Source organism: Sapajus apella, unplaced genomic scaffold (genome assembly GCF_009761245.1).
Source record: "Sapajus apella isolate SASKATOON/1434 unplaced genomic scaffold, GSC_monkey_1.0 scaffold48, whole genome shotgun sequence".
In the NCBI taxonomy this organism is placed as follows: Eukaryota; Metazoa; Chordata; class Mammalia; order Primates; family Cebidae; genus Sapajus; species Sapajus apella.
Window position 1 is genome coordinate 5,474,663 of NW_022436988.1, and position 9,878 is coordinate 5,484,540.

General features: G+C 46.1%; 2 long non-coding RNA genes across 2 annotated transcripts in view; both read left to right on the forward strand.

The window, feature by feature from the left end:
* The window catches only part of LOC116525593, a 19,412-nt gene that overhangs the window by 2,693 nt on the left and 6,841 nt on the right, over window positions 1-9,878 (forward strand). The gene's annotated exons all lie outside the window — the stretch shown is intronic.
* The window catches only part of LOC116525592, a 17,488-nt gene that overhangs the window by 1,964 nt on the left and 5,646 nt on the right, over window positions 1-9,878 (forward strand). The window contains exon 2 of the long non-coding RNA XR_004257739.1: window positions 4,350-4,353. This is a non-coding gene — a long non-coding RNA (uncharacterized LOC116525592). The remainder of the gene's footprint in view (window positions 1-4,349; window positions 4,354-9,878) is intronic.

Consider the following 9,878-nt stretch of genomic DNA (forward strand, 5'->3'; position numbering starts at 1 on the left):
CTCCGAGCCTCTGCCCTGCTGATCGCACCCCGGAAGGGCTCCAAGCCTCTGCCCTGCTGAGTGCACCCTGGGAAAGGCTCCGAGCCTGAGCGCACCCCGGGAAGGGCTCCGAGCCTCTGCCCTGCTGATCGCACCCCGGGAAGGGCTCCGAGCCTCTGCCCTGCTAAGCGCACCCCCGGGAGGGCTCCAGCTTGGCCCCCAGCATGGCTACCCCCTGCAAGGAAGGAGGCTGTGGTGTTTCTGAGCACGGGCGTGGCTTGCCACAGTAAACGCGCCAGTGCCCCGAGGTGTGGAGACTGCGGGAGGCGATTCCATATTTTCATGGGGGCTCGTTATATTTGCTCCCAAGCCAGAAAAGCCGGAGCCTATTACTGCTCTCTTGGTAGGATTTTTTTTTTAATCCTGGTGTTACAAGAACACGAATTAAGCTCTGATGAAGGCGATATTGATTCATTACATGAAGATGCACGTGGGGGGGGAGGGGGGCGGGGGGGGGGGGGGGGGGGGGGGCGGGGGGCGCTGAGCTGCAGACGCGCTCGTGGTTTCCGGGCCGTGGAGGCGCGCGGTGGGCTCCGCCAGGGAGGTTTACCTGCCGGCAGCAGATGTGGCTTCTGCAAGCTTTAAAGCCTCTGGCACCGTTACAGACGAGGAGAGTGGGGGGCCTGGGCACTGCCGCAGCCGAGAGGGAGGAGGGGAAGGAGCACCCGGCGCAGGCCGCCATCTCCCCCAGCTGCAGGGAGGGCATTCGAAGCCGGTTCACACGTTCCGAAATGGCCGCTCTCAGCGCGAGCCTGGGAAGGTCGCACAAGGCCTCGTGCGGCTCAGACGGAGCCTCGGGGTTACAAGAAGGGTCCTTGACTGCTGAAGGCAGATCATCCTCCTCCAAAGTATTTGGCGGAAACCACCTCAAACTCCCTCTCCTGCTCCGAGTCCCAGGGGGAGGGGCTGCTGCCACGGAAAGCTGGCAAAACAAAAATGACCAGGAGAAATGCGAGGTGGAACTTGAAAATCAAGAGAGGGAGCCTATAGCCTGAGCTTTAAACGGCACAGGTGGCTCTTGGGTGCTGCTGCGCCCCCCTCACTTCCAGCCCCAGATACGTCGCACCTCTCCCTCTGGGGCTGGAGACCGGTCCCCAGGATCCTGGGCAGATTCTTGGGTCCCACCAGGCAGGGTCTGGTTCAAATGAGAAGATGACTGGCAGGTACAGTGACACGAGCCAGGGGTCATCCGGAGATCCCTGAAGGCATGAGGTGTAAGTCCCGGCCGCAGGGAATTAGGTCCATGTGAAGGCAGGACCCAGCCTGGAAGGCCAGGGAGCAAAAAGGCCACAACACATGAGGTTTGGGAAAGGGGGTCTGAGCAACTAGAGCTGGAAGCCAGCAGCAAGAGTGGCTTTTGATATCGCTCGGGCACTCAGGAACTCTGGCTCTAAAGCCACAACCGTCACTTAGTGAGACAGGTACGAGGCTGCAGGTAGAAGCCACGGAGTCGCCAGGCTAGGAGAGGGGAGTGGGAGGGAGGAGCAGCGGGAGGAGGCTCCCATCATGCCCCCTCCTCCTCTTCATGAAGAGCCATGTTCTTTCCTCTCTGTGATGTGAACATTGGTCAGAACGCCAGAGTCTAACATCATGCTCCCTGCTTGGCTGTAAGGTGGTGTTTGTTTATTAGGGATTCTTTCTGCCAGATCTAGAACATCTCAAAGTACCAGGCACAAAATGTCAGACATTTCACAAATGCTGTGATGGTTAATTTTATGTGTCAACCGGATTGGGCCACAGGGAGCCCAGATACTTGGTCAAACATTATTCACAGTGTTTCTGTGAGGGTGTTTTGGATGAGATTAACATTTATTTATTTATTTATTTATTTGAGACAGGGTCTCCCTCTGTCACCCAGGCTGGAGTGCAGAGGTGCGATCGTGGTTCACTGCAGCCACGACTTCCTAGGCTCAAGCGATCCTCCTGCCTCAGTCTCCTGAGTAACTGGAATTATAAAGTGTGTGCTGCCATGCCCGGCTATTTGTGTGTGTGTGTGTGTGTGTGTTTTTAGAAGAGACGGGGTTTCACTATGTTGGCCAGGCTGGTTTGGAACTCCTGACCTCAAGTGATCATCCCACCTCGGCCTCCCAAAGTGCTGAGATTATAGACATGAGCCACCATGATTGGCCAGACTAGCCGAGATTCACATTTAAATCAGTAGACTGAGTAAAGCAGTTTGTTCGACCTAATGTGGTGGCGGGGGACGGGGGTGGGGGGGTGTCTCATCCAATCAGCTGAAGGCCTGCACAGAACAAAAGGCTGACCCTCCTCCAAGCAAGAATGAATTTCTCCTGCCTGATGGTCTTCAAGCTGGGACAACAACTTTGCCCTGCCTTCGGACTTGAACTGACATTGGCTCTCCTGTGCCCCGAGACTGCCAGCTTTCAGACTGGAACTTACACTGTAGGCTGTCCTGGTTCTCAGGCCTTTGGATCCAGACTGGAATTCCACCATCGGCTCTCCTTGCTCGCCAGCCTGCCCGCTGCAGATCATGGGACTTTCCAATCTCCATAATCACATGAGCCAATTTATAATAATAGGTCTCTTTATATAAACAGGAGAGGCAGAGATAGAGACATAGGGGAGAACCCTGGCTAATGCAAATGCTCACCGATGATTTCCCGTGCTTCCTCTGGGCTGGGGACATAACTAAATTCAGGATGGGTTTAGACCTAAAGTAGATTCTGGCCAGGCACGATGGCTCAACGCCTGTCATCCCAGCTTGGGAGGCCAAGGCGGGTGGACCACCTGCGGTCAGGAGTTCAAGACCAGCCTGGCCAACATGGCGGAACCCTATCTCTACTAAAAATACAAAAATTAGCCAGGCGCGGTGGCGTGTGCCTGTAATCCCAGCTACTTGGGAGGCTGAGACAGGAGAATTGCTTGAACCCAGGAGGTGGAGGTTGCCGTGAGCTGAGATTGTGCCACTGCACTGCCACCTGGGTGACAAAGCAAGACTCCATCTCAAAACAACAACAACAACAACAGAAATTTAAAAAAATAAAAATAAAATGAAGTAGATCCTTTGTTATCTCCAAATACCAGAAGACCATTTTTCTACATATCTATGCTAGATACTCTCTGTGGCATTCAGCATCCATTCCCACCACCTTGTGGCATGGAAGCTTGAAGGCTAAATCCTGCATTTCCAGACCGCCTTGATTTTATAGGATACCAGCTGTAAACGAAAAAGTATCTGAGATAAGTCTCAATCAATCTAGAAAGTTTGTTTTGCTGGGGTGAAGGACGCACCCGTGACACAGCCTCAGGAGGTCCTGACATGTGCCCAAGGTAGTCGGTGCTTAGCTTGGTTTTATGCATTTTAAGGACACATGAGACATCAATATATGTAAGCTGTGCATTGGTTCGGTCCGGAAAGGCAGGATAAAAAGAAATGTCCGTTGTTTTTATTATGTGCTGAATGCAGCAATAGGTAATAATTACACAGATAGATGGATAGAAAGATTTTACACTTACGTCCTAAGCTATAATATGCCATCTCTTCAAACATCAGTGGAACAGTTGCAAAACTGATTATACATTGAATCACAGCATTTTTATTTCCAACCACTTTATTTTCTATCTGCACATAGGTAAAATTGGATAAATGTCTAGACCCAGGTCAAAAAATGAAAATTACTGAGCAGAACCTGAGATGTAGGTCTTAGGGTCTGTCTAAAAGTCAGAATCATAACATCTGCCTCTAATATCTGATAGTGGTTGTATAGATTTTTCCTTCATTAAACATATCTATTTTTAAGAGGATATGCTTGACTTTCTATTACTGCTGAGATGGCCTAAATACTTGGAACACATAAAATCCTTTAACGCTTTCCATTCTTGCTGCATTTGGATTTTCCAGACAGGGAACAAGTACACAAATAAGAGATTATTATATTTGCCTTAGTCAGACACTGGCAACGTGGAAGAGGCTGTCTTTGCTTACTGAAGCAAGGAATATGTATTTAAAGATATATGGTACCCAGGCACCAAGCTCTTTCTGGAAAGAGAGGCAAGTATGCCCTGTTCCTATGGTCCAGAAACACTAAACAGAGTCAAGCTTTTAGCAGTAAATGTTATTTGGCTGTATGAATTTTTGACAATTCAATACCCTTTACATGTGTGTTACTGGCCTTGTGATATGGTTTGCCGTGTCTCCACCCAATTCTCATCTTGAATTGTAGCTCTCACAATCCCTAGATGTTGTGAGATGGACCCAGTGAGAGGGAATTGAATCATGGGGGTGGGATTTCCCTGTGATGTTCTCGTGATAGTGAATAAGTCTCAGGAGATCTGATGGTTTTATAAAGGGCAGTTCCCCTGCACACACTCTCTTGCTTGCCGCCATGTAAGATGTGCCTTTTCTCCTCCTTCACCTTCTGCCATGACTGTGAGGCCACCCCAGCCATGCGGAACGTGAGTTCATTAAACCTCTTTGTCTTTATAAATCACCCAATGTTGGGTATTTCTTCATAGCAGTATGAAAATGGACTAATACACCTCGATGTTAAAAAGCTTATATGTAATGATTTTTTTAAATCCTCTCACCAATAGAGGACATTTTGAGGCCGTCAGAATAAACCAAATCAACACATCTGTCAATCCCAGAACAGCCTGTTTTCTATTTGTTCTATAAAGCAGAGAGAACACAGTCTGCATTTCCTAACCACGGTTGTTTAAAATATGAGAAACAGAAATTAATGGTCAAGTTTTAACAAAGCCTAAACACTCAATGGTTTGGAAAATTTAAAGCCATCTTTGAATAATGATTAGGTCAACAAAGAAATCAAAACCTGTTGTGGATTACAGAAAAAATAATAGGACACAGTCACAGCTGAATTTAGAAATGAATTCAAAGCTTCAAATATTCTAATAAAGGAAAATAAATAACAAGAATGTATGTTAGCTATAGGTTTAAAAATAAAGCAAGATAGCAGAAATAAGTTCTAACATCAATCTCAATACTCACAAATAATGTGCATGGATTAAAATTCTCTGTGAAAAGATAGAGACATTCAGATTCTTTTTTCTTCTTTTACTAATTAGATTTTATCGAGGCAAAAATTTACCTGCAGTGAAATACACAGATCTTTTTTTTTTTTTTTTTTTTTTTTTTTTTTAAATACACAGATCTTAAGTGTAAAATTCAATGGGTTGGTAAATGTGTGAATGCATGCTACCAGAAATCCAATAGCCTATTTACACCATCACAGGCAGTTCACATTGAATCTCCACCTCCCCATAGGCAACTAGAGTTCTGGTTTTCATCACTATGGATTAATTTTATCTCTTTATTTATTTATTTATTTGAGACAAAGTCTTTGCTCTGTCGCCCAGGCGGGAATGCAATGGCACAATCTCAGCTCACTGCAATCTCTGTCTCCTGGGTTCAAGCAATTCTCCTGCCTCAGCCTCCTAAGTAGCTGGGATTACAGACACGCGCCACTACACCCAGCTAATTTTTGTATTTTTAGCAGAGACGGAGTTTCACCATGTTGGCCAGGCTGGTTTTGAACTCCTGACCTCAAGTGATCCATCTGCCTCGGCCTCTGAAAGTGCTGGGATTACAGATGTGAGCCACCACACCCGGCCGGTTTGGCCTCTTCTTGAATTCCATTCTTTTTTTTTTTTTTTTTTTGAGATGCAGTCTCCCTCTGTTGCCGGGCTGGAGTGCAGTGGCACGATCTTGGCTCACTGCAACCTCCACCTCCCGGGTTCTTGCAAATCTCTTGCCTCAGCCTCCCAAGTAGCTGAGACTACAGGCACATGCAACCATGCCCAGCTCATTTTTTTTTTTTTTGTATTTTTAGTAGAGACGAGGTTTCACCATGTTGGCCAGGATGGTCTCAATCTCCTGACCTCGTGATCTGCCAGCCTCAGCCTCCCCAAGTGCTGGGATTACAGGTGTGAGCCACCGCACATGGCCTGCAATGGGCTTTTCTGTTCAGCATAACATTTTTAAGAATGAAGTGTGTTGTTACATGTACCAGTAGTTCATTTTTAATCACTAAGTCAAATTCCACTGTATACATATGTCAAAATTCTTCTATCGATGAACATCTGGGTGGTTTCCAGTTTGTCTTTATTTTAAATCCAGCTTTCATTAGCAAAAGCATTCTAGCACAAGTCTCTCTGTGTGCTTTGTGGACCGTTCCTTCCCATGCTTTGCCTCTGTCACCTCTTTCTATCCATTGTAGCCTGGCTTCCAAATCTCTAATTCTCACAGCTCGGTCTGAGTTAGGTGCCACCCCTTGACTTCCATCACCCAATATGCCAACTCCATCATCACACTTAAGATCCTGAATGTAGTTATGATAGAGTCATCTGTGTTTCCAAAGTACAAACTCCTGGACAGAGGCGGTCTTGTCCTTTATGACTTAAATTCTTGGTAGTGAGCCTAGAACCCAGCACATAGAGGTTCTCAAAAAGAAAAAAAAATCTTAAGGCTGGACGCAGTGGCTCAAGCCTGTAATCCCAGCACTTTGGGAGGCCGAGGCGGGTGGATCACGAGATCGAGACCATCCTGGTCAACACGGTGAAACCCCGTCTCTACTAAAAATACAAAAAATCAGCTGGGCATGGTGGCGCGTGCCTGTAATCCCAGCGACTCAGGAGGCTGAGGCAGGAGAATTGCCTGAACCCAGGAGGCGGATGTTGCGGTGAGCCGAGATCGCGCCGTTGCACTCCAGCCTGGGTAACAAGAGCAAAACTCCGTCCCAAAAAAAAAAAAAAAAAATCTTAAATGAACAAACAGGTAACTGCATGAATGAAGGTAGACAAGCAAAAGGAACACTAGCACATTGAGGAAGCAGTAAGGAGACTAGCCTAATAGCAGAATGTAGAAAGAAGGGTAGATTACACCTCTCAAGCAGGCTTCAGTCCGCACTGATGACCAACCTAGAAGAGGAACTCAGAGCCTTGAAGACATGCAAAATTGCAAGGAGCAAGTTCAATTTCCTTTCCAAGATGCTGAACGTTAAATTAACCTTTCGAATCCCTGAAAAGCAGCCTCAACACAATCTGCACACTTTTTTGTGCTCTGCAGCTGACAGGGGTTGGGGAGTGGCAAATATTGGCCTTTGGAGCATTAAAGAGGAAGCTATTAAAGCTGCATATTTTTTCGAAAAGAAGGAGTACAAAGGAGAATTACAAGAAACCCCCTAAATTACAAGTGTGGGTTACAGTAATTGCTAAATTACAGAGCTCCAACTTTATTAGATACACACCCCCTCAGATTCTACAGTTTTTAAGGGCTGCCTTGAGCTGACAAAAGCTAGAAAGCTCTGTGGGAAGTGTGGCAGGGAGCTGAGCAGGTTAGCTAACGGCAGCCCCCATTATGGCCGAGGCCAGGACACAGAGATCTAGGCCAGGAGCAATGAAGCTTCTGTTTTCTGGTGTTACATTACCCTGGGGGACAACACAGCCTGTGCTGGGTTTTGGAAGTAGGACTGGGGTGTTCGCATGCTTTGATTACGTGGAGGCAGCAGTGGCCTATGGCCAATTGATTTGGAGTCCTGAGAAGTTTTTCAGGGTCTTTGAAGTGGTTGGGTTCAGGCAGAGAATGCCCTTCAATAACAGGCTAGCATCTGTTATTCTTATCATCCCCAGCTACAATATCTAAAGCTTCAAGAATAAGATCTCTCATCCTCTGAGAGTCACCACCCATCTCTGCATTGTAACAACAACCTATTTAATAACACTCACCTTATATGCCGTGTTTACATCCTCAAAGCCCTCTGACCTTTTTAATGTGGGCACACATTACGTTTTTCATACTATCTTCTTCTCTCTCAAACACTTAAAGGCAAGACTTTATCCTACTTTCAAAACATTTGAAGCGAGTGGTGAAGTGACTTAAACTGAAGCTTCATTAAAGCCCAGATTCAAGTCAACTGCATGTTAGGTTGACTCATTCTCTCATACTAAAGGCCCAATAGAAGAAGGGGCACATTCTTTTTCCAGGAGAAACATACTTACTATAGGCACTACTTTTTTAAAAAATATACAACATTTCAGACTACAAAAAATTATAAGATATGCAAAGAAGCAGGGCAATGTGACCAGTAATCAGGAGAAACATTGTCAATAGAAGTAGACCCACAGATGATCAAGTGTTGGAATTATTAGACAAGGACCTTAAATAAACTAAAATAAATATGTTAAAAGATCTAGTGGGAAAGGTAGACAGCATGTGTGAACAAATGGGCAATTCCAGCACGGAAATGGAAACTATAAAATAACCAAATGGAAATTCTAGAGGTGAAAAGTGTAACATTGGATACAAAGAGTTTGTTTAATGGGCTTAACAGCAGGTTGAACACAATAGAAGAAAAGATCAATAAAATCAAAAGGGTCTTAAAGGCTAGTCAATAGAAATTATCCAAACTAAAATCCAAAGAGAAAAAAAAATTAGCAAGATAAAAATTCAAAAAAGAACAGAGTGTTAAAGAACTGTAGGAAAATATCAACATGCATGAAATTGGAGCCCCAGAAAGTGAAGAAAAGGAGCATGAGGCAGAATAGATATTTGAGTAGTTGTTGAGAATTTTCCAAACTCTAAAGAACTCAGCCAATAGATCCAAGAACTCAGTGAATGCGCACTGTATGAGTCCATTTTCACACTGCTGTAAAGAATTATCTGAGATTGTGTAATTTATAAAGAATTTAATTATTTATAAAGAATATAAAGGAGGTAATTGACCCTTAGCCCTGGCCCTGCCACAAGGGTACGTGCCCCTCCTCTGGGAACCTTCTCTGGCGGCCCCTGTTCACCTCTGTCATGGTGCTGGCTTCATCATGTTATGACGCTCTGTGTAGGTGTCTGTCCTCCCCACCCAACCAGCACCCCCCAGGTTTAGAGTCTTGCCTTGTTTGCCCACTCTGTTCCTCCAGGGCCCAGCATGGTGCCCAGTAGGTAAGGAAAGAAGTCCCAGTACGCAGAGCCAGCTTTGAGCACTTCTTCAGTCTGAGGCAACAGGGAGCCTGCCACCCCCACTCCTACCCCTACTGTGGGCAGTGAACTACAGTGGAAGCCACTGGACAACAGATAGACAATGTTTTACATCCTGACTCAGTCCCTCACCAGCTGTGCACCCTGGCAAAGCTCCTTGACCTCTCTGTACCTCAGTTTCACTGTGGTGGCACCTGCCCCATGGGACTATTGTGAACATTCAGGAAGAAGCAGCACAGGAAAACCTCACACCGAGGATGTTCTCAGAAAAGTGCTACATCCCAGGAGAAGGAATGCCAGCCAGGCCTGGGCAGCAAACAGCCCAGCCTCTCCTTTGCTGTCAGTTCTGCCCTCCAACTGGCTGGCTTTCACTCCTTTTGATTCCAAGGCAGAGGGGCAAGATTAGTCCACAGCAGGGCCTTTTTCTTTGTTTCAGCTTCAGGATGTTGTTGATGGTGATGATGGAGATCATGATGATGATACTGATGGCTGTGGTGATAATCGTGATAGATGATGGTGATGATAATAATTATGGCAACATTGATGGTGCTGGGTAAGGCAGTAGGTACCTTACATTGATGGTAAGGTAGTGGTAGTCATGATGATGGTGATGGTGATGATAATGGTGATGGTAATGATGGTGGTGGTGCTGATGATGATGGTGATGATGATGGTAGTGGTGATCATTGTGGTGATAGTGATAATTATGGGACGATGGTGGTGATGGTGCTCACAGTGGTGATGATACTGATGATGGTGATGGTCATGATGGTGATGGTGATGATGGTGATGGTGATGATGGTGATGGTCATGATGGTGATGGTGATGATGACAGTGATGGTGATAATGATAGTGATGGTGATGGTGATGGTGATGATGGTGATGGTGG